This window comes from Mustela putorius, unplaced genomic scaffold, assembly GCF_011764305.1.
Source record: "Mustela putorius furo isolate JIRA1106 unplaced genomic scaffold, ASM1176430v1.1 tig00003853_pilon_pilon_pilon, whole genome shotgun sequence".
Classification (NCBI taxonomy): domain Eukaryota; kingdom Metazoa; phylum Chordata; class Mammalia; order Carnivora; family Mustelidae; genus Mustela; species Mustela putorius.
The window spans coordinates 17,757,661-17,781,053 of NW_025422005.1; the positions used below are offsets into that span (position 1 = coordinate 17,757,661).

At 50.6% G+C, this 23,393-nt stretch overlaps 1 protein-coding gene across 5 annotated transcripts in view; it reads left to right on the plus strand.

The window, feature by feature from the left end:
- The first annotated feature begins 1,900 nt into the window (after positions 1–1,900).
- Positions 1,901–23,393, plus strand: part of LOC101691816 (non-compact myelin associated protein) — a 42,346-nt gene continuing 20,853 nt past the window's right edge. Inside the window, exons 1-2 of one of the 5 annotated variants that reach the window (XM_045063965.1) lie at positions 1,920–1,956; positions 11,686–11,750. The gene's annotated coding sequence lies outside the window, so the exon portion shown is untranslated. Of the gene's footprint in view, positions 1,957–11,685; positions 11,751–23,393 lie in introns of all 5 variants that reach the window. The other 4 variants (XM_013047582.2, XM_013047598.2, XM_045063964.1 and 1 more) reach the window with 4 other exon arrangements.

Here is a 23,393-nt window from a genome sequence, read left to right on the forward strand (position 1 = left end):
TCCCACTTACAGTGACCAGTGACAGCATGTTATTGTTTGCTTCAAGGGACTTTTCACAGGTTGTCTTTCTCTTGTGTTGCCATCTTTTGTGCTAGAGTATCAGCTGTTTCTCCCACCTTTCCTGGAAGGTGAGATCTACAGGGTGGGGCACGACCTCCACTGACTCTGGCCTGCCTTGCGGAGTGCCCAGCCAGAGGTGAACATTTGGGAGGACTTCATGATTGCATACCCAGAAAAAGGAAGATTCCCTTTCATATTTCTGCTTCACTGGGCTTGGCTCAGGTGTCTGACCCTAGTCAACTATTTATGGGGGGGGGGCGGGGAGGCTGGGGATGGGAGGGGTTCTGTTCCTAAATCCCTCACTGTAGGTGTGTGCAAGGCTTTCTGATGTGTGCAAGGCTTTCTGATGTGGTGGGTGTCCTGTGGCTGGTTTAGCCTGGGTTAACAGAGAAAGCAGAAGGTGGGGGTCAAGTCCTGGATGGCAGAAAGCTGAAGGTCATCAAATCTCATACAGGTGGACCAACCCAGGGATGCCAAAGTCCCCTTTGTGTCAGCACACCCCCCTCCCTAGCCCCTATCACTTAGCATAGGAAGTTTCCCATTTATTCAGTATTTTACAAACATTATCTTTTTTAAGTCCCATCACAACTGTGCTGAAGTGAGTATGTTATCTTCATCCGACCAAAGGAAACGGAGTCTCAGAGAGGTTTAAAAAACCGATTCTGTCTTGCAATGGAGTCAGGATAGGAACCTGAGTGCTGAGCCCTTGACCCCAAGCAGATTCCAGCAAGAGCTTCTAGTAGCATCTGGAAGTAGCCCCAGAGATTTTAGATCTCAGAGCCTGAGCGGTCTCTCCCTGGGCTCCCCTCCTTTCTTCATGGCCCCTGCTTCGTGGACAGGTCCGCCTCTCCCATCACATGGAAAGCTATTTGAAGCCAAGGATTGTCTTATGTCTTTGGTGAGGAAGTAGAATCCCAGAATTACACTTCTTAATCTTTGTTAATAAATACTACCATGGAGTTTCCCGTGAAAACACAGTAGACTCTTCGTTCTCAGGCAACTTGGGAGGACACTGTCAAGGTGTGGACAGCATCTCATAGGGGGTCCATAGCAACGCAGTCGCCCAGAACCTTACACTTTCAAGAAATCACCTGAAAACAGAATGAGGAAATCTGACTGTGTTCCTGGTTCTGTTACTGACCTTCTGTGTGACTTTGGGCAACTCACCTCTGCTTCCCAAGCCTCAATTTCCCTATTTATATAAGGAGAGGGGCTTGGGATTCTTCTAAGACCCCTTCCCTCTTTCTGTACATATTGGTTGAAGGCCTATGGTGTGCTGGCTTAGTGTGGGGGTGAGGATGAGGGAGGGATGGGGGTTGGGGTTTCAGGAGGAAATATACAGCAATGAACCACACAGTCCTAAAGAGGAGATGGGCCTTGATTCCACAAGGCAGAGTTTTTGACCCTTTCGAGCTATCAAACACCTTGTAATAGCTTGCAATAGGTCTAAAGCCCAACCTGCCCCCAAATCTTTCAATCAGATTAACGCAGTCCCACTTTAAAGACATCTTTCTCCATCTGCCCTGGGGTATCTCCAAGGTCCTTTCTCCCTTTTGGCCCTTGGAGAAGTCTGACCTGGCATAGGTGGCCTGCGGGACGGAGCGTCCCCGTGGTGCCCCACCTGGGATTCCAAAAAGGACCCAGGTCCGGGAGAGGCGCGAGGACACCACGGGGAGGCGCCGCCACTCCAGTGTCCCGACCCTGGCCCCCCCCCCCCGGGGCGGTCCCCAAGGCCCCGGGACCGAGGGGCGAGCTCGGCCTCTCCCCAGGATCACCTGCGCCGGGTGGGGCGGGGCCGGGGGCGGGATCCCCGGCGGGTAGAGCCTGGGCCGCCGCGGTGGCGCCGGCGGGAGGGCGAGCGGGCGGCGGCGCAGGGCGGGCGGCTGGCCCGGGCAGGTAAGAGGTCGCGGGACTCCGGGACGCCCGGGGCTGCAGGGAGCGCGGGCGGCTCGGCATGGGCGCTGCTGCTCGAGGTCCACCTGCCGGCCGCGCTTGGTGCAGGAGAGCCCGGGCGTGGGGTATGAGGGCTCCCCGAGTTGCTCCACTTTCGTGGGAGGAAGGGCCTGCGGTGGGCACGCGAGGGCAGCGATCGGAGCCGGTGGGAGGAAAGTTGATCATCTCGCGCGGGCACTCTGGGCACGCGTAAGGTGCCCAGAGTGCCGAACACGCTCAGCCAAGCGCGGAGAAGCGCCCCGAGAACTAACCTGCCTTTGGGGGGTTGATATTCCGGGTATCCAGTAGGCAGGTCATACCCTTGTCCCGCCCCCCTTCCCCACCAAGCCTCGGTCTGAGAGCTTGAGACTCAGCAAGGAGGTAGAAGGGACTTGAAACCATTCAGGACCTGTGTTTGCTTCATCTGTGAAATGGGCGTCTTGATGGGTGGGCCTCATGGGGCGACCTCTTCGGGAGGAAGATCAGTGATTCTGTGAGATGAAAAGCCACACCAGGGGGAGGAACCCAAGGGCTGGGTCAGATCAGCAAATTGAGTAGACACGTTGGAGCAGCTGCTCCAGAGGAAAGACGTAGGGACAGCTACTATTCTGTGGTGTGGGTCCCTGATGGGACAAGGAGATGGGTGAGTTAAATACTAGGTCTCCTTTAGAGGGACCAAGGAAGTCCTCTAGTCTGGGAGGAGGATCTGGAAAGCTTCTTGGAGGAGATGGGATTGAGTGGAGCTGGGGGAAAAAAGCTCTGTGCTTAAGGAAGGATGGTTTGGCATCAATCAACCTAGGCATTGGAATCTTGCCTTGCCCCTCAGCCTGTGGCTAACTTAACCTTTATTCCTCTATGGCCCCATTTGATGTATTCCCTAAAAGAAGCAGTTTCTCTGAAAGGTTAAGTCAGATAATCCATATAAAGTACTTAGTACAGAGTCTGTATGTAGTAGGCGCTCAACAAACACAAACTATTAATTTCCACTAGACTCTAGCTCCTTGGGGACAGGGACAATGTCTGTTTGGTTCGCCATTAAATTCCCAGCACCAACCAGTATGGTGCCTGGCATATAGTAGGTCTCACTACATAGTTGTTGAATGAATGAACAAGTACTCAACAAATAAGTGAATTTAGAGATGGCTAGATGCTAACAGATGGATGTAGCTGACGATGGTGCAGGTGGATGAGACAGTGTGAACGTAAGCCCAAAGTAACAGATCAGGGTACCTCTGTCGTCTGGGGCAGAAGGCTAACAGGAGCATATCCAGAGCATAGAGGTAAGGAAGGGCACTCAGACTCCTGAGATCCTGAATCCCAACAGCCATACAGGGGTGGGGAAGGAGCTGGAAGTACAGGTAGGTCAGATAGCCTTTGCACATCCTGTAAGTGTCCATCTCAAAGTTACATGGCTAAGGGGAGGACGGGGTGCTGGGTACCTGACGGGAGTGGACTATGACAAGAGAAGAGAGCCCCGGGCCCCCTTTGTGGGGGTGAGGCATTCCTCACCTTGTCCCCCCACGTCTCCATGCAGGGTCATGGTGAGGTGACCAAAAGGGGCAGCATGGTGCCGCCAAGGGAGCCAGCCCCTGGGTGTGTGTGATGAGCCAGGCAGAGAATGAGCCAGGTCAGAGGAAGGTGCTCCACATTTTGAGGAATCTGCTGTAATGGTTTTATATCACCAGCAAATCCTCATGGGGGGCTCCCGCACTCCCGATCACACTATGGACTGTGGCCACTCCAGCCTCAGGCCACGAGCGAGCTGTGTGTTTGGGGGTAGAACCATCCTCTAAGCAAAGTGAGGGACCTTTCTCTTTTCTGAAGTCCCAGAAAGGCAGTGCGTGTTGGGTTTCTCTGTCCCCGGGGTGACCAGGAAGGTGTGAGGAGCAAAGACGTAAGGTGAAGGTGAGGGTTGGGGGAACGTATCCATGGAAGACAGGAGGCCTCGCCCTCAAAAAAGTCAGGCTCAAACTGTCTCCTCATGGCACTTCCCATAGTTGCTCATAATCGTTGGTTTAATTTGCCATTTGCCCTGGATCCGTCAGTGCCCTAGAGACCCTCGCGGCTCTGAAGAGCGTCCCCGCTGATCCCCGTCCTACTGCTCCTGGTGCACAGGGTCATAGGCTGTAAGGGCTACAGGGACCCTGGGCAGTAAGAGAGGGCACTCGCCATTGAAAGGTGCAGAATCAGGGACGCCTGGGTGGCTAGGTTGGTTAAGCGGCTGCTTTCGGCTCAGGTCATGATCCCAGCGTCCTGGGATCGAGTCCCACATCGGGCTCCTTGCTCAGCAGGGAGCCTGCTTCTCCCTCTGCCTCTGCCTGCCATTCTGTCTGCCTGTGCTTGCTCGCTCTCCCTCTCTCTCTCTCTAACAAATAAATAAATAAAATTTAAAAAGAAAAAAAAGGTGCAGAATCAGGGGTAAGATGTGCTCAGCCATGGAGCGTTGTGGGGCAGGGGAGGACCCCAAGTCTCCTGTTGCATGTGCTGTCTCGCTACAGAGGGCCCTGAAACTCTCTGGGAATTGACGATGCTGCCACACTTGCCTTCGTTTTCGGATCTTCCAATAAAATGGGATGAAAAGTTAGAAAAAAAGAAAGGTAAAGTGGATTTTAAGTGGCTCAGTGAAACCTTTTAGTTAAAAAAGACAGAAAGTCACGTATGTTCACTTTGTCTTTTTAAAGATACATATTGATCTTAAAGAGAAATCATTAGAATAGGGACCTCTCTATGCTAGGCTGAACTCTTGCTGTCAGGAGCGCCTGTGTCCAGATGGCATACTCTGCAGGCCTCCCCAGAAAGGCCCCCAGAGGCCGCCTGGAGGCAGTGGCATGTTTACTTGTCCTGGACAGCCACCAGGCCCCACGCCTATCACCTTCCCCACCTGCATCTAGTCAGCTGATGCAGTTGTCAGTCGTGGACATCTTGGCTTCTGGCATCCAGCTCTTTGCTTCGGGATCCGGCAGGAGGGATCCCTCTTTGTTTTCTCTTGAACAAATGCCTTATCAGAATTCTAGATCCTAGGCAGCCAGGAGGAGGCAGGAAGAAAGGAAGGGGGGAAAGCGATCAGCTGTGGATTCCTGAGCAGGGCTGGGGTGTAGGTAAAGCTGGGGGATGTGGCCCTGGGGCTGGAACTTGTGTGGTTTGAACCTCCCTAGGGGTGGTGGCTGCAGTTTGGCCTAAGGAAGGAAAAGAGGGTGTGCCAGTCTCTAAGACAGAGCGGTCTGGTCTTCTGCCAGCGGGAAGGCTGGCTGCGGGGCCTCCTGTCTGGGCTGGCTGCCCCTGAGCTGTGGGGGCCCTCGGCGGGGCTGCTGGGTCCTGTGGTAGCCGCTGGGGCCCTCGAGGAGGTGGAGCAGATGATGGTAGAGACCTGGCATCTCAAGGTCAGTGCTGACACCAGAGGCCAGTGTGCCCTGCCCCAGGGTGGCCTCGGGCAGAAGTCAGCAGCAAGCCTAGGCCAGGAGCAGGGACTTGGGCCTCTGCTTTGGACTTGTGAGATCTTGTTCAAGCCACGACACCTCTCTGGGCCTCCGTTTCGTAATATATTAGAGAGGGTACTAGCTACAGAAGCCACAGCAGTCATTTAATAGGTATTAGTTCCCCTTCCCCTTGAGAGAAGCTTGTGTCTTGGGAACTGTTGAGCCAACCTCTCGGGCAAACAGCATCAGAATTTTTTAATTCCTCTGCAAATCACACTTGATTCACTCATTCCGCTCGGGGCTAACACCTGCCCCTGGCCTGCGCTGGGGATTCAGACTTTGCTCTCTTTGCTGCTGGGTGCAAAGAGAGTTTGCAGGCCCCCAGCACGGCACCGTGGGCTGGCTCCGAAGATTCCATCTATGGTGGCCCCTGCAGTTGGCATGGAGGGAGTCAAAGTATCACTCCTCTTTGCCAAGTGCTTGCTGGTGTGTACACACGCTGCTAAACGCTCCACATGCCTCGCGGCCTGTAACACCCACAGGATCCCAGGAAGCCAGCAGTTGTGTCCCCTAGTTCTGTGCCAAGGCTCAGAGACAGAAGTCACTCACTGGTTGTCACAGACACAACCAAGGATGCATTCAGACTTTCCTGGGCCTGAGGCAACTTTGCCTTCAAGGGCCCCTTACTTCATAAAAAAAATATTAAAAAGTTATATTTCTGGCTGCATTGGTATATTAAAGCATTTTGTTTGGGGAGCCTGGCTGGCTCAGTCGATTGAGCACCTGACTCACGTTCACGATCAGGTCTTGATCTCAGGGTCACCAGACTGAGCCCTTCGTGGGGAGCCACGCCCAGCACGGGCATCTGCTTGACATTCTCCCTCTCCCTCTGCCCCTTCCCCACTTGTGCTCGCGCTCTCTTTCTCGAATAAATAATTCTTCTTTTTTTTTTTTATGATTTTCTTCAACCTTAAAGTTTCTTTTCTGATTTGGAAAAAAATGAAAACATTTTCGTAGGCTCTGGGCATTTTGTCCCTTGTGCCCGATGGCAACATGGGCCCGGGAGCTGGCAGGGCTGGGATTCCAGCAGAAGCCCGCTGCTGTGGGAGTCCTAGTCTCCTCACTGCACTGCTGTTAGCAGCTTAAAAACAAAGAAAGAGGGGCGCCTGGGTGGCTCAGTGGGTTGGGCCTCTGCCTTTGGCTCAGGTCATGATCCCAGGGTCCTGGAATCGAGCCCCGCATCGGGCTCTCTGCTCAGCAGGGAGCCTGCTTCCTCCTCTCTCTCTGCCTGCCTCTCTGCCTACTTGTGATCTCCGTCTGTCAAATAAATAAATAAAATCTTAAAAAAAAAAAAAAAAAAGAAAAGAAAGAAAGAAAAAAGGTTATCTGAAATCTTAGCACCTAGAGCGGCATTAATAGTTCTCTGTGGAAAAGTTCGGAACTTGATTTGTTTATCTTCCCACTCTCTGCCTTGCTGTTTTTTGACCTAAACATTTGAAGGGTCAAGATCACTGGATCCAGGGCACCTGGGTGGCTCAGTGGGTTAAAGCCTCTGCCTTCGGCTCAGGTCATGATCCCAGGGTCCTGGGATCGAGCCCCACATCGGGCTCTCTGCTCAGTGGGGAGCCTGCTTCCCTCTCTCTCTCTGCCTGCTGTCCTGCCTACTTGTGATCTCTATCTGTCAAATAAATAAATAAAATCTAAAAAAAAAAAAAATCACTGGATCCTCTTTCTTCAAAGCTCTAGATGCTCCACATGGGCCATCTCTCTAATCACAGACCCTAAGGAGAACTTGTTTGCCCAGAAGACAAAGAGGATCCATTTATTTTTTTTTTAGAAATAGTTTCAGGTTCCTACCTGGTCCCCTGTATCAGTATCCTAGGCAATAATAATAATGATTATTATTACTAATAATTAAATAATAAATTATTATTGTTATTATTATTAACACATTTGCATCCTCTGAGGGTTTGGGGTTGGACACTGTGCCACTCCTTTGGCATACACTGTCAGTATGAATAGATAGTGTGATCATTTCCATTTTGCAGATGAAGACACTGAGGCTTAGGAAGACTGTGAGAGTCACCCAAGTGGCAGTGCCAGGATTGGGCCTGGGGTCGGCTAGCTGATTGTCAGAGCCTAACCTCCATGAAGGCAGGGACCGTTTCCCATCATCCCCCCATCATCTGGCACAATGGCTTGGTAGGTATGAGCCTTCAAAGCAGAATGAATGAATGTTTGGCTGATCCCAGAGCCTGACGTCTTAAAAAAATCTCCTCTGTCCTGCTCTTTAAGGAAGCTTACTGGCTTCCAGTCCTGCCCCAGCAGCAAAAATTGGCTGCTGCACCCCAAGGTAGTCTGGGACAGCTCAGAGCTAGAGTGAGGAATTGGACAGGTGGAGGCCCAGGCATTCCCTGTCCCATCCACACCCCACCTACCCCCCCCCACCCCCAGCCTGTGGAGTCCCACTTGGAGAGTCCACCCCCTACCCAGGCTGCTGCCCATCTAGGAACTCGAAGGTGCAGCCTGATAGTCACAGACAGAGTGCCAGCCAGAAGGGGGTGGCCAAGGGTGTCTGTATGGCTCTCCATCTTTTTCCTGTCTGGTTATGCCTTTGGCACCTCCCCAGGGTACAGTACAGTACCAGAGAGATAGCTGGTATCCCCAGAGGAACTTGAACCCACCTGACACTGTAATTAGACACCTAAGAAATATAGCTACTGGGGCGCCTGGGTAGTCCAGTCGGTTGAGCATCTCCCTTCAGCTCAAGTCACGATCCCAGGGTCCAGGGGTAGAGCCCCGAGTCCGGCTTCCCGCTCAGCTGAGAATCTGCTTCTCCCTCTCCCTCCCCTCCTCCAAGATCGTGCATGCTCTCGCTCGCTCTCTCTCACTCAAATGAGTGAATAAATCTTTAACAGAATATTTATCAGTTTATTTGAAACAGAAAATTTCCATCACTTCTGAATATAGAAACAAAACAATGTCAATTGCCGTCGACAGAAGATAACCAAAGAAGCAGATCGGTGTCATTAAATTCTAGCTAGACAGTTACCCCGTGTCTGAGCCCAAGGCTGGCCCTCTCTTGGTTGAAGAGATGAGCGAGGATGCCGCTAACACTGGAGCCAGATTCCAAGTTCCAAGATCGCTCAGGGACAGCCAGTCAGCTTCCAGATCCTGATCGCACAGTCCTGGCCACTGTGTTCTTAAATTTGACAGTTTGGAGCAGCTTCGGGATTCTCCCGCTTTCCTGATTTTGGCAGGTGCCATCCACAGCTCCCCAGTCTGGCCAGTTCTGCAGCATTGTGGAATTCTCCAGCCTTTCTAGTACGATGTATAAACCAGGTGTATAAACCCCTTCATACCTCAACTGCCAAATACTGTTTCCATAGCTTGCCTGAAATGCCTGTTTCCCTTAGTTCTTGCAATCTCCTGGATTTCTTTTATTGTCTAAGTATTTCCTCCAAGAGGATCTTCAGTGTGGGCCTGTGTCTTCCACCTTCTGCAGCTTTATTTGCTTCAGAATATTTTTATTATGGGACCTCTTGTTGGAATGACATCTTGGCTGGCTTTAAGATGCTGGATTGAAAGGGTCTTCTTTTCAATTCTTAATTACATTATGACTTCTTTTGTTACCCAGGGGTGGCAGTCTGCTTCTTGTTCCTTTGTAAGGGATGTTACTATGTTACTTCTCTCTCTCCCTGCTCTTCCTCTCTGTCTTTGTGGATTTTTTCCTTATTTCTACTGCTGGCTAGTCTAGGAGCCCCTTCAGTCTGAGTCCATCCGTGTTTGTTTAATTCTGGAACATTTAATCTCCAATGATTCATTCCTTGTTTCCTCTCCCCAGCTCTCCAGTTGTATTTTCCTTTCCTTTTGGGATCCCTACTTTCCATCCCTCTCAGCTTTTCGTTCCCTTTTTTTTTTTAAGATTTTATTTATTTATTTGATAGAGAGAGATTACAAAGTAGGCGGAGAGTCTGGCAAAGGCCCAGGGTTGGGGGGTGGGGGGAGGGGGGAGGTTCCCCACTGAGCAGAGAGCCTGAGGAGGGACTTGATTCCAGGACCCTGGGATCATAACCTGAGCCCAAGGCAGAGGCTCTAACCCACTGAGCCACGCAGGCGCCCCACCTCTTGGCTCTTCTTTTTCCTTTGTTACCTCTTTATCTTTTCCTGCTTTGGGGGAACAGTCCTAATCCGACTTTGCACTAAACTAGTGAATTCTTCACGTGTATGCATCTTGATATTTACACATCTGTTGTTCCCTTTATTTTAAATGTTCTGTTTTTCATAGCTCATGTTTTGACTTTGTTCTCACCTATGACTTCTTGTTCCTGCATTGTTTTACACTTGTTCGCTTTTATCTCCTTAGTATGATTTACCGTGTTTTACTTTAAACTCTTGGTCCCCCTGGTTCAGTAATTTCACTTCAGATAGAATGTAGCTTGGTTTATTGCCTATCTTTTATAGTAGCTGCATTTCTTTTTTTTTTTTTTTAAGATTTTATTTATTTCAGAGAGTGAGTGGGAGAATGAGCAGACTCTGTGCTGAGCATGAAGCCCGATGCAGGGCTGGATATCATGAGAGAGAGAGAGAGAGAGAGAAGGATCAGGGGGAGGGGCAGAGAGAGAGGGAGAAGCAGACTCCCCACTGAGTAGAGAGCCCAATGGGAGGCTCAATTCTAGGACCCTGGGATCATGATGGGAGCCAAAGGCAGATGCTTAACTGCCTGAGCCACCCAGGTGCCCTATTTTTTTAGGTACTTCATTTTTTTAAAAGATTTATTTATTTGAGAGAGAGAGAGAGAGAGAGAAGTGAGAATGGGAGATAGTCTTGAGCAGACTCTGTGCTGAGCATGAAGCCCGATGCAGGGCTGGATATCATGACTCGGAGATCACGACCTGAGCTGAAACCAAGAGTTGAGGCCTACCCAACTGGGCAACCCAGGTGCCTAAACTGATAAATATTTTAAAGGAAAAGTGGGTCCAGGAATCTCAGTACAAAGTCATCATGATTGGTGCAAACAGTTATTAAAAGTGATCAGAGGGGCACCTGGTTGGCCCAGTCCTTACGCATCTGCCTTCAGCTCATGTCATGATCCCAGAGTTCTGGGATCAAACTCCGCATCGGGCTCCCTGCTCAGCGGGAAGCCTGCTTCTCCCTTTCCCGCTTCCCCTGCTTGTGTTCCCCCTCTCCCTGTGTCTCTCTCTGTCAAATAAAAAAATACAATCTTAAAAAAAAAAAAGTGATCTGAGGTGGCCGAGGTTACCTGGGGAGGAGGGGACAGTTAGGCCTCACGATCGAGGCAGGTTTAGCTTGGTAAAGGTGGGAACACAGTCTTGGAGTCATGGGCTGTTTCTGTGTTGCTGGGGACCCGACCACTCAGATCCTTAGGCGTTTCTAACAACCATTTATTATTTTTTGTTCATCGCTCTTTAGGTGGACCAGGTTCAGCTGGGAGGTTCTCCCTTGGGGTCTCACCTGGTTTCAGTGACATATTCAGACACCTGAAGATGCAGCTGGCATCTGTCCTTGGGTGTCCAAGGTGGCTCACTCCCATGGCCGCCCACTGACACTGGTTGACAGCTGGAGCTGTCCACTAGAGCATCTACTTATGGCCTCCCCACAGGCTTGGGGCTTCTGAGGGCATGGCAGCTGGGTTCTAAGAGGGAACTTTCCAGGAGCAAGCACCCAGGAAGCAGAAGCTGCCACTTAAGGGCTGTCCCCCAAATTCTGGTGAACCTAGCAGTCCAGGGCTCACCTAGATTCAAGGCAGTGAAGAAGTAGACCCTGCCTCTTGGTGGGCGGAGTGACAGGGACACACCGCTGAGAATCACATGGGGGATGGAAGATTCTGTGCAGCCAGCTTCCCAGGAAGGGAAGCACTGGTGAGTTTGGGAGAAAGGAATTAGCTCCCTTTGCCTGGGATGGAAAGAAGGGAGGAGACAGGTATTGGTGAAGAAGACTGAGGAAAGTTCACAGAAGATATTGATTGCCAAGACCAAGTCAGGGAGAGATACCTAGCAGAAAACTAGGTCTTAGCGTCTCCATACTTAGAATTACTTTTGCAACAAGTGAGTCCCCAAGGAAGAGGCTGGTGGCTTCTGTCCCTTCACCATAGCATATCCCTACCCCACTGCCCCCAATCCACTGAACGGTTGGACAGTTACTGTATGCTGGGTGTGTGCCCAGGCCAGGGACCACGCAAGTAAGTCTACAATTCAGAAACCCCTGGAATACCCTAGAAATTCCAGAATTTCTTCCTTCCTTCTGATGCTGACAGGCCAGGTCTGGGGACCCGAAGGAGGTTGCACAGGACCAAGAGAGAGGGTCCTTGACTTCACAAAGGTAAGAAATAAAACACGAGCCAGTAGGAGGTGAAAACAGAGTTTCTGGAAGATGTAGAGAGAGCAGTTATAGACGGACTGTCTGGGAGACTCAGGAAAGGAAGGAGGGGGTCTCGTCTTTGTTCGGGGTCTGGGGGTTTTCACTGAGGACAGTGGTCTGGTGTATGTGTCCTGTCAGGCATCTGGGAACCTATTAGAACAAAGACAAGGGCCCAGGGGTTAACTCCTAGGAGACAGAGGGTCTTGGCATCCAGATGTCTTCCAGCACCAGTGGTCTGGGATACGGACAATAGCTTTTGTCTCCATCATTCTCACTTGGTCCTTCCTTAGGTGTTGTCTCTTCTAGAATAATCCTTAACTCCTTGTCCCTTACAAGGAGGAAGTATGCTATTTGCATTACAAAATGTGTAAAGGGAGGTGGGATGCCGGTCCTAGCCAGAAAAGAAGCAGGAAGAGGAGTGAAAGCAGATTTTTAGGGAGTCCTTCAGTTTCCCCATCTCTGTGCCGTGGCTTCCAGATCCCCTCTTGGACTCTTCATGGCCCCCAAATCTTTTTGTGAGGCCAAGCATCCTAGGTTTTTTACTAGTGAAATCAGGTCCAAGTGAAAGCAGCGGAGGAAGAGCGTGGAGGTGAGCAGGGACTCCGATCACCATTTCTGGGGCTCAGGGAGCCAGAGTCTGGAGAGTTCAGTGCACATTCAGAGCTGACCCATCCTTGGCATTTGCATAGGCACCTCTCTTCCATGAAGCCTCCCACTCATTCATTGATTCAGTCAGGTGTCTTCTTCCATGGCGGGCCCCCTCCCCAAGGGCTGAGTGTGGGCAGTATGGCTCCAAGGCAGGCTTTGTGCCCCAGGGAGCGCCTAGAATAGAAGAGAACAGAGATCTGTCCACCATTTACACTTCAGTGTTCTGAGTGCTCTAACCCAGGTCTCTATGAGAGGCCTTGAAGATTCTCAGAAGAGACCAACCTGCTTGAGATCAATGGGGAGGCTTTGGGCTGGTCTCGGAGGACAAGGAAGCCAGTATCTCTGGTGCCCACTCTTCAGGCTCTCTGCTAGGGTTTGTGCACTGCTAAGTGACTTTTGTAGGCAGAACCCTTCCACAGGCCTGGCTTAATCAGCGAGGCTAAGTGATTGGCATTTACTAGAAGCAATTCTCATCCTCTAACATCCATGTCCTCTGAGGCAGAGCTGGGGACCCGGGAGCAACGGTCTCCTGACTCCCAGCCCAGAGCTCGCTCCTCACCCACCTTCCTCCGTGGCTGTGGGGGCAGGCTGTGGTGTTTGCTCAGAACCTGAGCCCGGGGGCAGAGAGCAAAGAAATATTTATTTATGTCACGGCCAACCCTGCCTCCTGGAGGCCCCTAAGGGGTAGCTCACAGAGAGCTTCAGTTATATAATCCCCAGTTGACACAGCAGGAAGGAGAAGGAACTACATTATAATTATTCCTTTTTTTCTCAGCACTGGACACATTCTGAAGCTGGATAGCTTGACCTTTTCCTCTCTGCTTCTTCCTTCCTCATCTTACTGACCTGGGATCTCCAGGGATCTTGGTGGTTCTAGACCATTCGTTGGTTTTGGCCTTGGTTCTGGTGAGACTGGAGGTTTGGGGGGATCTTCTGGAAGGTGGGGGGTGGGGAGAGAAGGGAATATATTCAAGGGCTGCTTCCTGCCACACACTACACCAGAGGCTTTATACTCATGATCTCTCTCTCTTTTTAATTTAAATTTTAATTAATATACAGTGCAATATTGATTTCTGGAGTAGAATTCAGGGTTTTCATCACTTAACATCCAATACCAATGCACATCACAAATGCTTTCTTTAATACCCATCCCCCATTGAGCCGTTCCCCCACCCACCTCCCTCCATCAACCCTCAGTTTGTTCTGTCTCTGTTAAGAGTCTCTTACAGCTTATTTCCCTGTCTCCTTTTTTTTTCTTTTCTCCCTTCCCCATATGTTCATTTGTCTTCTTTCTTAATTTCCCCATAGGTGTGAGATCATAGGGTACTTGTCTTTCTCTGACTTATTTCACTTAGCATAATACCCTCTAGCCTCATCCACGTCATTGCGAATGGCAAGATTTCATTTTTTTCTGATGGCTGAGTAATATTCCATCTCACACACACACACACACACACATACACCATATCTTCTTTATCCATTCATAAGTCGATGGACATCTGGGCTCTCTACCCAAACAGCAACCCTAGAGGGAGGTTCTGTTTATTACCTGGATTTTACAGAAAGGAATGGAGGTACAGAGAGGTTAAGTAACTTTCCCAAGGGCACCCAGCAGAGCCAGGTCAGCCTGGCTTTGGTGCTTCTAGTTTTCAGATGCCTCACTCTGATCTGTAACAGGGATTCTTGAGAGAGCAGGGCTGCTGGCTTCTCCCTGTGGAGCAAGTTCCTCTGCCGCTGAGTGCTCTGGCCTTCCCTAGACTCAGCTCCACTGCGCCGGCCCATCCCCTCACCAAATCATACACTTCCCTTCCTGAATGTGCTCATCCCCACCCCTGCCCGACCCCCATCTCCTGCTGTTCCTCCCAGCTAGAATGTCACTCCTCCCTTCTTCACCTTACAAAATCCCGGTAAAATACAATAACAACAAGAATAATGAAGCTCGTTCATTGAGCAGGAGCACAGAAGTGTGGTGGTTGACAGCAGGAACTTGGGGTGTTTTGCCTGGGCTCCACCCAGTCCCACCACTTTTGTTGGCTGTGTGATCTCAGGCAAGTTACTTAACCCTTCTGGACCTCAGTTTCTTCATGGGTAAGACAGAGATGACGATACCCACCTCAGTAGGGTTATGGGATGAAAGGAGTTACAAAAATAAAAACTACACGGGGCGCCTGGGTGGCTTCAGTCGGTTAAGCGTCTGCCTTCAGCTCCGGTCCTGATCCCAGAGTCCTGGGATCGAGCCCCATATCAGGCTCCCTGCTCAGCGGGGGAAATCTGCTGCTGCTTCTGACCCTCCCCCCACCCCCTCTTTCTCTCTCTGTCTCAAATAAATAAATAAAATCTTTAAGAAAATTAAAATTAAAAAGTATACAAATAAAAACTTGCAAAGTTTTTAGAAAACTGCTTGGCTCATAAGAACTACTCATTATATGCTTATTCTTAACATCAAACCCTCAAAGCGTGGGGCAGACTCTAAGTCAGATTGCCTGGGTTCACATCCCGTCTCAATCGGTCACCTTGGCCAATTTATTTACCCTCCATGGGTCTCGGTTTCCATATCGAACAAATTTAAAGGCTAATATGCTTTCCACTTCAGGTGGATGAGATAGGCCAGTAAACATAAAGGACTTAATAGGGAGCCTGGCACTTAGATCCAGCATCAGTTATTACTGTATTCCTGGGATTCAGACCCAGGTCACTCTGCCCTTCCCACCCAAGAATTTAGTGACCCCATGATGCCACTCAGACTCCACCCCCCACAGCCTGCCCTCCCCACCTCCAACACCCACCTCTCACCCTCTCTCTGAGCTACACAGGCACTCACTCCCCATCTTGTGTCTTTGTGTCTCATCTGCATCACCGTGGCAGCCACATGTGGCGGGAAAGCATGAGCCACGTGATGTGCACATGACCCTGGCTCAGGATGCAGCCTTTCAGGCGCAATTACTGAACCCCCTGGGGCTCATTCACTTAGCCAGTTTATTTCATTCAGCAACTGGGTGTTCATTCCTGCAATGTTCCAAACAGTTTTCAAAGCCCTAGAGATTCAAAAGGTAAATAAAAATGGACACAGCCCCTGGACTTGTAGACCTCAGTTTCGTACAGGACACAACCATCCGTCAAAGGGAAGATGCTTACTGACCTATGGGGAGACAGGGACACGGAGATGTGAGAGTGCACAGCACAGGGATTTAAAGTGATTCTTTCTTTCTTTCTTTCTTTCTTTTTTTTTTAAGCGATACTTGGGGTAAAGTATCAGACATGTCAGTAGGGCTCAGCCCATGCAAAGGCCCTGTGGCAGGGATGGGAAGGACTAACAGGGCTGAGCTCAGATGAAGAGGAGACTGGAGTGGTCTACAGGATCAGATACTGCACGGAAGACTTGTTGACTGTTGTAAGTTCTAGTTTGGAGTAGATTTGAAATTTTTAGCAGTTGCTGTGGCTCATCACAAAGGATTGTGGGGGCCCAGGGCAGAGGGAGGCTGGGCCTGTTGGGAAGTTATGGCAGCATCCACAGAAGAAAACACAAGCCTGGGCCTGAGCAGGGAGGGGGATGAGGAGGGAGACAAGAAAGAAAATTTGTAAGGAATGACGATAAATTTGAAAGACTTGAGCGATGAAGGTGTTGGATGGGTGACAAGTTTAGATTTCTGGCTTTGGAAGCTTCAGGGGTTGCTGGTATCATTCCCTGTGATAGGGAACCCCAGATGAGACCAGCTTCTGTGACTGAGAGACTACCTAGGCCCTTGTGAAGCCGGTTGCCTCACCAGGGAAAGCTGCCAAGTCATCACAATGACGACAATAGCTAATTGAGTCACTTGACGGTGACTGTAAGCAGCTAATCGAGGGCAGAATTTGAACCCTGTTTGCCCAGTGCCAGAGCCTCTGTGGTAGCACCGCCCACATGCCATTATCTTCGCCTCTCAGTGCCTCCCAGGTGCCAAGAACGGTGCCAGCCGGGCCCTGGGCTGTCAGCTCTGCATGAAAAAGACAAGCGCCCTGTTCTCACAGAGCTTGGGTCTGGGGAGGTGGGTGGGTTCACAAACAAGACAGTCTGAGCCAGCAAAGAGCATTAAAGAGGGTAAGTGAGACAACTCCTGAGGGTAGGGGAAAGGGAAAAAGCTTGGACAGACTGGTGATGTTTAAACTGACACAAGAACATAATTGCCTAATCACATCATAGTTTAGGGTCGTAGGGGCAGGAGGGACAAGCTTCATGAAGTAGCAGTTTGGGGTTTTTTGGGGGAAAACATTGGACATACGTTCTGATGAAGTATAAGTAGGAGTTCACCAGGCAGACAGGATCTGGAAGTCACCCCAGAGAGAAGCACAGGTAGGAGTAGAGGCAAGTAACATTATTGGGTGTGTGTGTGTGTGTGTGTGTGCATGTGTGTGTGTGTGTGTGCGCGTGCGCACGCACATGCACAACACCTGGGGCTTAGCATTCCGGAAGTCGGTAAGCTCCATGTAGGATAGCCAGAGTTCAAATCCCAGTGCTCGATTAGCTAATGCCATCATTGTCAAGGGACTCAGTTAACTATTGTCATCATGGAAGTGTAGTCCACAAGCTCCATGTGGGCTCAGATGCTGGGCCTGTATTGTTTCCTTTTTGTCTCCACCGCCCAGCACCATCTCCGACAAACACGATGACTGAATATATATACCAGATGAATGAATGAGTGAACACGTGATTGAGTTAGCAGTGGTAGGAGAGGCAGCAAAGAGAGTAGGACAAAGTGCGAATCAGTGTTGGCCAATGTAATGTTAGGTGTGCCACTGGTGTCATTTTAAATGTTCTAGGAGCTGCATTTTAAAAGAAAAAGAGGGGCGCCTGGGTGGCTCAGTGGGTTAAGCCTCTGCCTTCAGCTCAGGTCATGATCTCAGGGTCCTGGGATGGAGCCCTGCATCGGGCTCTCTGCTCAGCAGGGAACCTACTTCCCCTTCTCTCTCTGCCTGCCTCTCTGCCTACTTGTGATCTCTGTCTGTCAAATAAATAAATAAAATCTTTAAAAAAAAGAGGTGCCTAGGTGGCTCAGTAGGTTAAACGTCAGACTCTTAGTTTCGACTCAGGCCATGATCTCAGGGTCATGGGATCGAGCCCTGCATCAGGCTCTGCGCTGGGTATGGAGCCTGCTTAAGATTCTCTCTCTCTCTTGTCCTCTCTAAAAGAAAATTTTTTAAAAAGTAAAAAGAAACAAGGTAAGTAAACTTTGAGAATACATTTTATTGAACCCAGCATATCCCAAATATTCTCAAGGAGGTAATCAGTGTTACAACATTGCTAACAAGGTATTTTCCATTCTGTTATTTTGTGCTCGGTCTTCGAGATCCCAGGCGTGTTTTACAGGCACAACACATCTCAGGGCACAGCCGCCACATTCCCTGGACTCCACAGGCACAGGGACCTGTGGCTCCCACATTGGAAAGCACACGTCTGAATCGTGTCGGTCGGTGAGAAACCTGCTAGGGAGTCAGGACTTGATTCCTCCAGGCTGATGAGAGGCCACTGGGCGGCCAGACAGAGGAGAGCAAGGGCAGGTTTGTCACTCCTGAGGTCTCTCAGGTGACTGTGTCCTTGATGGCTTGTGAGAGCAGAGAGGCCCCTTCCATCTGCTGCACTGCAGGTGGGGAGTCACATTTGGGGTGAAGGGGGGGAGGGTCTCACTCCACCTGTCTGTGGGGTGACTGGGGTAGAGATGGGATGCTCTCCCCAACTATGAGTCACCCCCTTGGTGAACTCTAGAGCCTGAGACCCCTGCCCTGCACCCCTCTTTCCCGAGGCCATCCATGGCCCCTGAACCGGGAAGGCTTTGGCTGAGCATGGCATGTGCTGTAATTCGTGGGTAAACAGACGAGGCTCTGGGCAGCTGGGCAAGGAAATGAAGCACCTCCGCGTGTTTAGCTACAGCCCCACCTGGCCCCGCTCCCTTGGGGCCGCCTGGGGACACACGGGCCCACGGAGGCCCACGCTCACACTCACTGCCTGGCCTGTGCTGCTCAGCGCCCCCAGGAGTATGTGGGGGGGGCTCCCATGCGGGGTGGGGGGGCTCCTAGCTCACCCTTCCCCGCTTCCTACTCGTTTTCCTACTTCCTTGGACTTCAGACTCACACTGCCTTGCACTTTGCGCACACCCTACATGTCTCTTCCACGTTCCCTCTGACTCGGGGGGTGGGAGTGCTGGATGCTGGGAGGCTCCTGGGTGCTGGGAGGTCCCACCCCTGCTTTGGTAGCTCTGTGACTTTGGGTGGGTTACTGGGCCTCTCTGAGCCCCAGTTTCCTTGAGTGTAAGGCAGCAAGTGTGCAATGATGATTAATTGAGGTTGTGCACACAAAGCTGAAACACAATGCTGGGCACAGGGTAGGAGCCCAACAGAGGCGTCCTGCCTGCCTGCTAAGTGTCCATGGTCCCCCAGCCCGGCTCCCTGGGAGCCAAGCCCAACTCACAACACCCGGGGCCCTGGATTCTCCCAGGCTATCAGCCTCAGGACAGGGCTCACCCAGCACTGAAGCTGGGGGGGGTCCGGCAGAAACAGGGCCCCCTGAGCTCAGCTCTGCAGGTGTGAGGTTCTAGGACTCTTCAGTTGCATGGCTGATTCTTCAGTGATGACACTGGGGGCCCCCAGGACGTTGAGGTGGCACCCGGGCCAGGTCAGCCCTGAGAGAACCCAGAAGCAGGACCAGGGCCAGTTTCCCCACTAGGCCCAGCAGTCACAAAACTTAAAAAACTCTTAAGCCCCCCCCCCCAAGATTTTAACTTCTTTGGAAATCAGGGGAGAAGAAAACCAATTTTTAGAGAGGAAGAAAATGTTTTCCATTTTTTCCTCACATCACCTCATATTTCTTCACATTTTTTCCTCACAACTTTTTTCACATCGGGAAGAAAAATAAAATATTTAAAGCCCATGAGAATTTATTCTGGGGGGAGCACAGAAGTCGTGATGCAGCCCTGACCAGTTCTTCATTCACTCAGATGCTTTTGTTGGCCAGGGCACTTTCTGTCAGTTCTTTTTTTTTTTTTTTTTTTTTTAAGACTTTATTTATTTATTTGACAGAGAGAGAGAGAGAGATCACAAGTAGGCAGAGAGAGAGGAAGGGAAGCAGGCTCTCTGCTCAGCAGGGGCTCATGTGGGGCTCAATCCCAGGACCCCAGGACCATGACCTGAGCCAAAGGCAGAGGCTTTAACCCACTGAGCCACCCAGGCGCCCCTTTCTGTCAGTTCTTGTTCAAGCCTTACAGTCTGATCCACTGCACACATATCTTGGCTCCCTCTGATGGGGAAAACGAGACTCATGGGAGGTAAATCAGTGGCCCGCGACAGGGGGTTGAGAGGTGACCAAGGTGGGATTTGAGCTGGGGTCCCTCTGAGTCCAAATGCCTTCCTTTATCACAACACACTATTTGCAAATTCCTCATTTTATTTAATCTGGTCCTCACGGCAGTGAGGGTGGCACAGTCATTCCCATTTTAAAGCTGAGGGAACTGAGGCCTGGATTAGAGGAGGAAGTCTCTTGCTCTCGGTGGCTTGCCTAGTCGGTAAGGGTGTCGGGGACTAGCCCTCTCCTCCTAAACGCTCCCTGCAAGCAGAGAGCCCCCTGCAAGCACCCTCACCTGCCCACCCCCGACATGTGGACAAGGTGGGGCCTGGCGCTGCCACCTTAGAGGGTGGGGAGCAAAGAGAGGCAGCGGGCCAAAGACCAGAGGGAAGGTTTAAAAGAAACCATGGGTTCCCCCAGACAAATGCCCCTCTGTAGCTCTAGGCCTGTTGTGACTGGCGAGGGGCCAGCTCTCACCGCGGCAGCTTAAACGGCTGGGGTGGTTTCCCCACCTCCTGTCCTCTCGGCAGGCCAGTGCCTGCCAGGCCCGGGCTTGGGCAGGAAAGGGCAGGGGTGTTCCCTCTGGAATGGAGGGTGTGGGAGGCCAGCAAGATTTGGGAAGGGCGAGGGGCCATGTCCTGAACCAAACTTGCGGCTGGGCATGTCACAAGATGGAAGGCGCATGAGACGGAGGTCACTGGGTCCCCGCTGTGTGTTTTGCAGGACAACATACCAAAGTCCAGACAGAACAAAGGACTTGCCCAAGGTCACGCAGCAAGGACGTAGCAGAGATACTCCTAACTTCCAGCCCAGGGTACTTACTTCCTGCACAGGCCTCCCTGTCTGTGTTGAATAGCTAAGATGGCGAGCTCCGCAGATCAGGCAAGAAGGTCACACGTTAAAATTACAGAGAAAGGACTAGGTTTCTTCGAATTCCATGTACAAGAGCAGATACCCCAGACAGCATCTACATCCTAAACACGTTCATTACAAACACTTTGAGGTCAGCCAAGTGCTTGGAAAAGGCAGAGGGAGAGACAGAATCAAAAGTGAGACCATTGGAAGGTTGGTTTTAGGGACGAATGCAATTTACGGGAGTCTCTAAGAGGACAGTGGTCTTGGTTCTTAAAGGCAATGATGAGCCCCCCCCCCAAAGCACTGGGAGGTGGGGTACTTGGTTCCCGCAGGTTGCTGGTTCCCATTTGGGTTTGGTGTTTGCCCTGCTCTCTCACCCCCAATTCCCCCCCAGAAGTTTACAGTTGGCAGGTCCATGGGGTTCCAAACTCAGTTTCATCTATTTGTTTGCGCTCTGATGGACGACAGTTGGTAGCAGCTCAGAAACCCCAGTCTGTGCCTTCTAGAAACGTCATGCCACGCAGCAGGTGGCACCTGAGCTGAGGGCAGTGTGAGAGCCAGGTGGGGTCTCCCCGATGGCCCACCAGCTCACTTCCTCTAGGTTTGGTTTGGTTCTTTCTTTTGTTGTCATTGATCTTGTTTTAGATCAATCAACGAGGAGTTCTCGAAACCGTACCAAATTAACTATCAATGAAACAACATCTCTCCATACCCCCTGGGTGCCTCGCTGGCCCTCAGTTTCCCTCTGGGTAAGGAGAAAGGGCTGTGGACTCTGTAGTTTTCCGACTGACTCCCACGGAGTCCTGTGACCGCAAGGAGTTGCCTCCCAGGACCACCACCACAGGGGGCGGTGAATGAGAAATTGGGTGGTTCAGAGGGAGGTATTTGGTTCCATAAGGCTTTGGGGAAGCTTCCTTTTCTATCATAAATTCATTCCCCAGACTTTTCCAGAGAACAGTAGATCTTTCAGTTTGGACCAACACATCAGAATATCTGCCAGTTTCCCTTTTTCTGGCCTCTGTTGTCCCCTGAGTCAGACTGTGACCCGCCCCGCCCGGGCTCCCCCTGAGGCCCTGGATCCCCTGTCCTTCCACGCCTCGTTCGTTCCTCTGCTTTAGTGGGGCCTGTCCTCCAGGAGCTTCCCCGGGGAAAGGTGCCTGGGTGGGAGGGATTTTTTTTTTTCTTTTGGAGCTTCGCATGCCAGAAAACGTCCTTCTACCTTTCCACTCAATGTTTAGTTTGGCTTACTGTATACTTCTGGCTGGAAATTATTTTCCCTCAGAACTTTGGAGAGTTGTCTCAGAGCTCCTAGTGCTGCTGATAAATTCTCCTCTCATCTGATTATGGGTCTTTTTATTTGCATTTGACCCTATTCAAACAAACAAACAAACCTAGGGAGGTGTATGAGATACTTTCTTTACGCTCAACGTTCTGAAAAGACATGATGATGAGCCCTACTGTGGGTCGTCCTTACTGTTCTGGGGACTCAGAGAGTCCTTTCATTCTGGAAGCTCCTGGTCTACATTTCTGGGAAATTTTCCGGGATTCTTTGATAATGTCCTCTCTTCGATTTTCTTTTTTTTAATCATTTCTGGAATCCTTATTAAGAGGATGTGGGACCTCCAGGAGCAATCTGTTCTGACCTACTTTTATCTTTTTCGTTTCATTTTCTGAGAGATTTTCTCATCTTCCAACCCTTCTATTAAAGTTTCTGTTTGGCCAGGCTTTTCTTATTTATTTCTTGGCACCCTTTCTTGTTTTCAGAATATTCTTTTCTTACAGCACCCTGATTTGCTTTATAGATGCGGGGTCTTACCTCTCTGAGAACAAGGACATTTTCTTCTGCCTTTAGTTCCGTCTGTTTGTTTTAAATGCCTCCAGCTGTTCATTTGTTTTGTTTGCTGTCTGTTCATTTGTTCGAGGCCCTTGGTCTATTGGCCCTTGGTTATCTTTTTGTTTAAGAGTAAGGCACTACAGGGCGCCTGGGTGGCTCAGTGGGTTAAGCCGCTGCCTTCGGCTCAGGTCATGATCTCAGGGTCCTGGGATCGAGTCCCACATCGGGCTCTCTGCTCGGCAGGGAGCCTGTTTCCTCCTCCTCTCTCTCTCTGCCTGCCTTTCTACCTACTTGTGATCTCTCTCTGTCAAATAAATAAATAAAATCTTTAAAAAAAAAAAAAAAGAGTAAGGCACTACAGGGGTACCTGCGCGGCTCAGTGGGTTAAAGCCTCTGCCTCCGGCTCAGGTCCTGGGATCGAGCCCAAATTCGGCTTCCTGCTCAGTGGGGAGCCTGCCTCCCTTTCTCTTTCTCTGCCTGCCTCTCTGCCTACTTGTGATTTCTGTCAAATAAATAAATAAATAAATATTTTAAATTATTGAAAAAAAAAGAGTAAGGCACTACAAAGCTCATTTTTTTTTTTTTGAAAGATTTTATTTATTTGAGAGAGAGAGTGAGAGCCTGTGCATGAGTTGGTGGGGGGCAGTGGGCAGAGAGAGGGAGATGCAGGCTCCCTGCTGAGCAGGGAGCTGGATGCAGGGCTCAATCCCAGGACCCCAAGATCATCACCTGAGCCAAAGGCAGACACCTAACCGACTGAGCCATCCAGTTGCCCCTAAAAAGCTTATTTAAAAAAAAACTTTCCTGAGGTGCTCTGGTTAGGGGGTGGGGGGCTTGTCAACTAGTAACCTCATTGGCTGATTGGTGAGAACCTGGTCCTTTTGATGAAGTTCTAGAACCTAGGTGAGGTTTGGTGGGCTGAGGTCCAGAGCCGATGACCAAGAAAGAATTCTTG